At 36.1% G+C, this 6,000-nt stretch overlaps 1 protein-coding gene across 3 annotated transcripts in view; it reads right to left on the bottom strand.

Moving 5' to 3' along the window:
• Nucleotides 1–1,862: 1,862 nt before the first annotated feature.
• The window catches only part of LOC114254674, a 111,000-nt gene continuing 106,862 nt past the window's right edge, over nucleotides 1,863–6,000 (bottom strand). For all 3 annotated transcript variants that reach the window (XR_003625994.2, XR_004964988.1, XR_004964989.1), the window contains one exon: nucleotides 1,863–4,848. The gene's annotated coding sequence lies outside the window, so the exon portion shown is untranslated. The remainder of the gene's footprint in view (nucleotides 4,849–6,000) is intronic.

The raw sequence follows: 6,000 nt of genomic DNA, 5'->3' as shown, positions 1-6,000 counted from the left end.
GTCCATTAGTTTGGGTTACAGGGCTTTTCAAATTAGACGGAAATACCACCTAGGAACAGAGCAAAGCGAACGTATCGCGACGGCACATTGATATGTCCTCGCGCGTGGTATCGAGTAGTTCGTATCACGCATCGATCTTTCAAGAGTATAAACGTCAACAAACGTAAATGCGGATGTGTCTACGGAAGTTGAAAAACTACTTGGACGTTTAGCTGCACACTAGAAATAGAAGGTACTAGTGTGTCCTTCATTAATTTTGACATTTCTCTTTACACAAGGTTTATATTAGTGTGTGTAGAAATACCAAAATAATTCTTACAAAAATAATTTTTCCAAGTACTGAAATCGACGTAATTAGATTTGTGGTAAATGTGGATTTAAATTGTTACCTGTTGTAGAACAAAACTGTTTTAATGCTGTCGCTTTAAGTACATAGGCAATTAATATTTATGTTAACTTATGTTGCAGTTTTCTAAATATTAAATGTAATAAGCATTCTTTTAAATCATTTAAATAAACATTTCATATCCAAAATAAAAATGAAAAAAATACAAAGGAAAAATACAAAATATGAACCTATTACTGTTAGTCTTGTCTGTCAAATACTACCTCTCTCCTTTTCTTTTCCGATTACTGTTATACATATTTAATGTATAACATTTAACATACAATTTCATATACAATTAAAAAAATTTTTAATATTACTTTTTTTAATACTCTCAAATAATAAATAATAAATTACGTAAAATTTCTTCACTATTTCTACAAAAAAATAACGAATTGATCTTTAAGGTTACCAGATTATTTAAAAAAGATTTTGTACTTTTGCTTACATGTGAGACAATGATTGTTGATTTAAGTTTTTTTCCCATTACCTTATTTGAAAGTTGCAATATATCCTAATACATCTAAAGAGAGCGAGAAAAGGATAAAAGATTGTCAATGAACTAATTTTCACACCCAGTATGATGTATCGGTTAAAAGGCCATCGTTACATCGCCCCGAGTGAAGGTGGGAGAGCGGATTAGGCTCGGGGGCAGAGACCTCGTATCGGGCTCGAATTTGAAGGCGCCTGCCAGGCAGGAGCATCCACCGCAGCCGGGGTTGGTCGTATAAACGAGCTCTGCCACGAGGGTGAGATCGGTGAGATGAGTCCCGGAGACGAATGGGCTCGCTCAGGATGTTAAGACCGGCTCGACACTCACGACACCACTCTACCTCCTCTTACGCCGCAGCCTGGGATGATAACGATCGGTGCTGTTCCGAAAAATGGTTCCTAAAAACACCGGGAAGGCAGTTGTCCCGACACCCAGCCAGAGGAAGAAAAATACCGGATGGGAGCGATAACGCGTCGCGGGTTAAGCCGGCTCTGGACAATCCAGAATGAATCGTTTGTGTTGACAGATTCCACCACGAGACGATGTGAAGCTTAAATGTAACCCTAAATCCAAATCTCGATACTACGCCCGACAGTGGATTTCCGTTTCCTATAATCTGGATCGTTTCGAGGATGGGTAGAATAAATCTTGAATCGCCAAATAAACATTTCATAGATCTCCTACGTCATGTATTTTAATTTAAAGCTGAAACGGTGGAGTGAAACAATTTAACTTACGAGGTGTATTAATTTGACTCAAATTTTTAATTATTTGCTAGGTGCATACACAAGTATGCGTTAATATGGACGCTGCTACTTATTTTGAAACTAAACAATTCAACCACGGAAATGTGTTAATTAAAAAAGGCTATTTATAACATGTTTTATATTAAAATAATTAAGATAATAAATTTTAGCACATAATATGAAAGCTAAAAATAACGAAATGTTATTTAATTTAAAGAACCAGTTTAATTTTAATCTTTTAATATTTAGCAATGTACTAACGAGCAAACAAAGAAAAAAAGGCGTTATTCAAAATGCAACTAAAGTCTACAAGTGACAAAAAAATTGATAATTTAATGTTTCGACGAGTATGTAATTAAAAGAACACAGGGAATTGCGAGCACCCACGACATAAGCAGTCTGTAAATATAACTTCCGTTACACGGAGATAATTGAAAAGCGTATTTTCTGGGCTTTTTCTGAGCAATCGAACGTCCGGGCAAAATCGATAGCGCGATAAACAAGCCGAGAGCGACTCACGGATCGCATTAATCTGCCTCCGTTCGCTCGCGATTCTCGTGTTCAATTTGTCAATGAAACATACTGCGAAAATTACGGTTGGGTTTAAAATTTTTTGAACAGGCGAGCAAACGTGCAGCCTGCGCGCATTTTACCGCTGATTGTTCTTACATTTCACATTATCACTCATCGTAATTAATTAAATTCAAGATGTGTGGCTGGTGGAAATTGAAGGGAAAAGATATCGTCCCAATATCAACTTTTGATATTGAGAACCAACTACTAGACACAAACACTGGTGAAATATTGGGATAATAGCAATAGACCAAAACTTGAAATACAATACTGTTATGGAATGGGATTAGGATATCATAACAATACCAAATTGATACTGATTATCCAAATTGCAATGGTCTCGAATATCAATACTGATTCTTAATACCATAACAGTAATAATTCTCTAAATCATTCGCTGACAATGAATAGTTTCAGATTTCAATGCTATACTATATCAATCAATGATATACGCAATGCCTTTCAGTGATAACACGATCGATTCCTCGATCAACGAGAATACTACCTTCTTAATCGAAATTATTGAAAGACACAGTGAATCAATACTGATTTTCAACATTGCAACTCTGGAAGCTCGTTCTGACACGAGGGAGAAGTTCTTACGCGCTTGGTATTACTTATATTATAATATACTGCGTGGTATTCTTACGGGAGAGATAAAGTTTTGACGCGCGTCCCTCTGATGGCGGAATTCTGCTTCGCGCTAGAAGGAAACAATCTTTCAATTTTAGCGCAGACATATGATCAAAAATCTACCAACAGTATATCGGTTCAATACGCTGGCCATATTTCTTTTCTGAATTTCAGTATATGTAATACCGAAAGCAATCTACCGGCAGTATGCTAGTGCAGCTCTACTGTTCAATACCGATTCACATATTGGGCAAATCGTAATATTGTTATTTTAGTGCTAGTCCAGTGCGGGATTAAAATATGAAACCATTTTTCGGTACTTCGCCAGAAAATAATAATACTAGTTTAATGTATTCTAATCCCACTTGGGTATTACCATTTAACCGATCGGCACGTAACGGTCTGCAATTTTTGCGCTCTCCTCTCAGCCTCCATTGAGACACGATGACGGCAAAGAGATTTTGATGCGCACAGATTAAACGCACATTTATTATTTATTAATTATACCCGAAGGAGATATATGCCTGAAGGAGCACTAATGCTATTAAACTTTGTACAAGGAGATTAATTATCTGATTCCTTGAACTGGATATTTTTATCAGCGTTATCTCTATCCTAGAGCGAGATTAAGCTATGCAAAGTGATGGCACGGACCTGCGGTGGGGAAGACAAAAGCGCGTCACTATCTATTTAGCATAGTTACGAAAGATTCATCATTGTTGCAAAGTTACCAAAGCCATGAAATCGCGCAACGCATGCTTGACAGGCCATGTAATTAGTATGTTAATTCATTCACCAACAACTCGCATCCGGGATCCCGGGCATCCTACGCCGGGGATATATGCGGCGTGTATTATGCAACGGATAATTCTCAGCTGTCATTCGCGGGACGGCGACGCGATCATTCGAACGTATGCGAACACTTCTATATTCCGCGCGGATTCTCGCGGAGAGACGAGGGGAGGATGTGAATCGAATCGGCATCGATCTCCTGTATCACGCGACGAGAGCGACACGGGATGATCGGCCATAGAATCGGCCACACGGCGCGGCGCGGCGCGGCGGTCCATCGGGATGACAACGCCAAGTACGACAGGCGCGGACGGACGGTCATTTCGCGGACGTTAACCGCCGCGGTTTAGCGCGAGCGATCGGCAGCCAACCGTGTCGACTTGAAGGTTTATCGTCAGCGTGCGAGACAATTCCGCGCCGAGCGGAATAATATTTCCGTCGCTCGGCATTGGGATCACGTTGACGCCGCGTCGGCGTTTTAATTAATCGATCGCGCGCAATTAATTCATCGGCGCAATCGACGGCAGCGGCGGTTCGCCCATCGTGCCGGCCATAATAATGGGCTGGCGAGAGCCGTGGAATCGGCGTTGTTTCACGGGACGGCGCGATGTCGCCGCGCCACCGCATGCTCCGGGGCCCCTTCTTATTTAAACTAATTGATTTATTACGTAGCCCGCTGGTAGGAGAGCGCCTTTCTTTAATAATCCCTCATTGGGCCTGGGGAATAAGGGACGACGCCATCGCGAAAACTTATGCAAGCGGCGTCTAGACCGCGCCGCGCTCTAACCGGGGGGAGAGACGAGAACAATGAATATATTTAACAAATTAAAACAGATCGTGACGCGTCGTCCGAACGCGCGGTATATCAAGCTTTGTGTGGTACGTGTATTATATTCCCTAGTTACTTTTATCCTTCGCTAAATTAATCTTGATAAAGAAATCGATCTTCCCGAGACGAAATTTTTACGCCACTTGATATCCTTAAGAATTTCCTTTAGTAAAATTGCGTTTGACAGAGTAGTTTTTGCAGGAGAAAAGTTTAAAGTTAACGAATAAGCGTCAATGGCTTAAGATCGACGCGCGCGTCTCGCTCAATTGTATCTAATTCTTGACTTTTTTCCATATTATGTTGCTTAAAATATGAAAAGTTAATAAAATACATATATTGCTTTTAACACTTACCTACTAGATAAATAATAAATATTGCTTTATTCTCTCCGTAGTATCTGAAAATAAAGATAATCGTAATGTAATTTATGAGCTGAGCGGATTTTATTATACACGAAAAGAATTTTCTCTTAAAATTTACCCTCAAAATCTAGTAATTGTAGAATAATTTGTGACCTCGAGGAATTTTACCATACTCTTTAGTAAAATTTCCTATACTCTTAGTAAATTTTACTAAAAAGTATAGTAAAATTCCTTGAGTTAATACATTATCCTACAATTACCAGATTTTGAAGGTAAATTTTAGAAGAAAATTCTCTCCGTGTATTCTAAATATTGTGTATATTAATTGAATAGTAACGCTAAACTTAAAGAATATTTTACTAATTAAATAAGTACATAAGTAATAGAGAATAAAGTAAAATATTGAGCTGAGTTATTTTGAGAGCTAATTTTCTATATTTTTTTATAATAAAACTAACATAAAGAATTTGTTAAGAATATTCATCTTTGTGTTAAAAATATTCATCAATGTTATACTATTATAATCACATAATTACAAAAAATCTCATTTGTCAGTAACAACTGTATTAATACCTTAAAATTTTTTCATACATTTTAAAATAATTATCTACAAAGTATCAGAAAAATTTTTTTTAATTATAAAAAATGCTTACGTACACAGAGAGAACGGTTTCTTTGAATATTTTTCCTCTATTTGTTTGAATTTATTTATTTTATTTATTTCATTCACGCACCATGTATCATGTTATACAAAACATCATCTTTATTAACTGAAAAAAGTATTGTTTCATTGAATCAAACAACATTATTAATAATCAAATAATAAAATAAAAATATTTGTTTTTTCAAATAAACAATTTTTGCTCGACTATTCTGAAAAATAGATTTCTTTGTTTTTAATAAATTTTATTGAATCTAGAAATTTTTTTGTCCGTGTGTAAGAAATAAAAAATTACATTTTTAAATAAATTGTTTATCAAAATAAATTGTTTGAAATGTTTCCGACACTTTGCACATAATTGTTTAAACAAATATATCCAAAATTTTTTTAAACATTAAAGTTATTTTTGTAATATATTATTACATGTAAATTATTTCGTAAAACACAATTTTCACTAAAATTACTTATAATATTAAAAAAGATATATTTAAAAAAATTCCATTTTTATTGTAAAATAAAATTGTTT

Source organism: Monomorium pharaonis, chromosome 11, assembly GCF_013373865.1.
Source record: "Monomorium pharaonis isolate MP-MQ-018 chromosome 11, ASM1337386v2, whole genome shotgun sequence".
Lineage (NCBI taxonomy): Eukaryota > Metazoa > Arthropoda > Insecta > Hymenoptera > Formicidae > Monomorium > Monomorium pharaonis.
The sequence above is the reverse complement of the archived record's forward strand: the minus strand, read 5'-3'. Positions and strand labels throughout refer to the sequence as shown.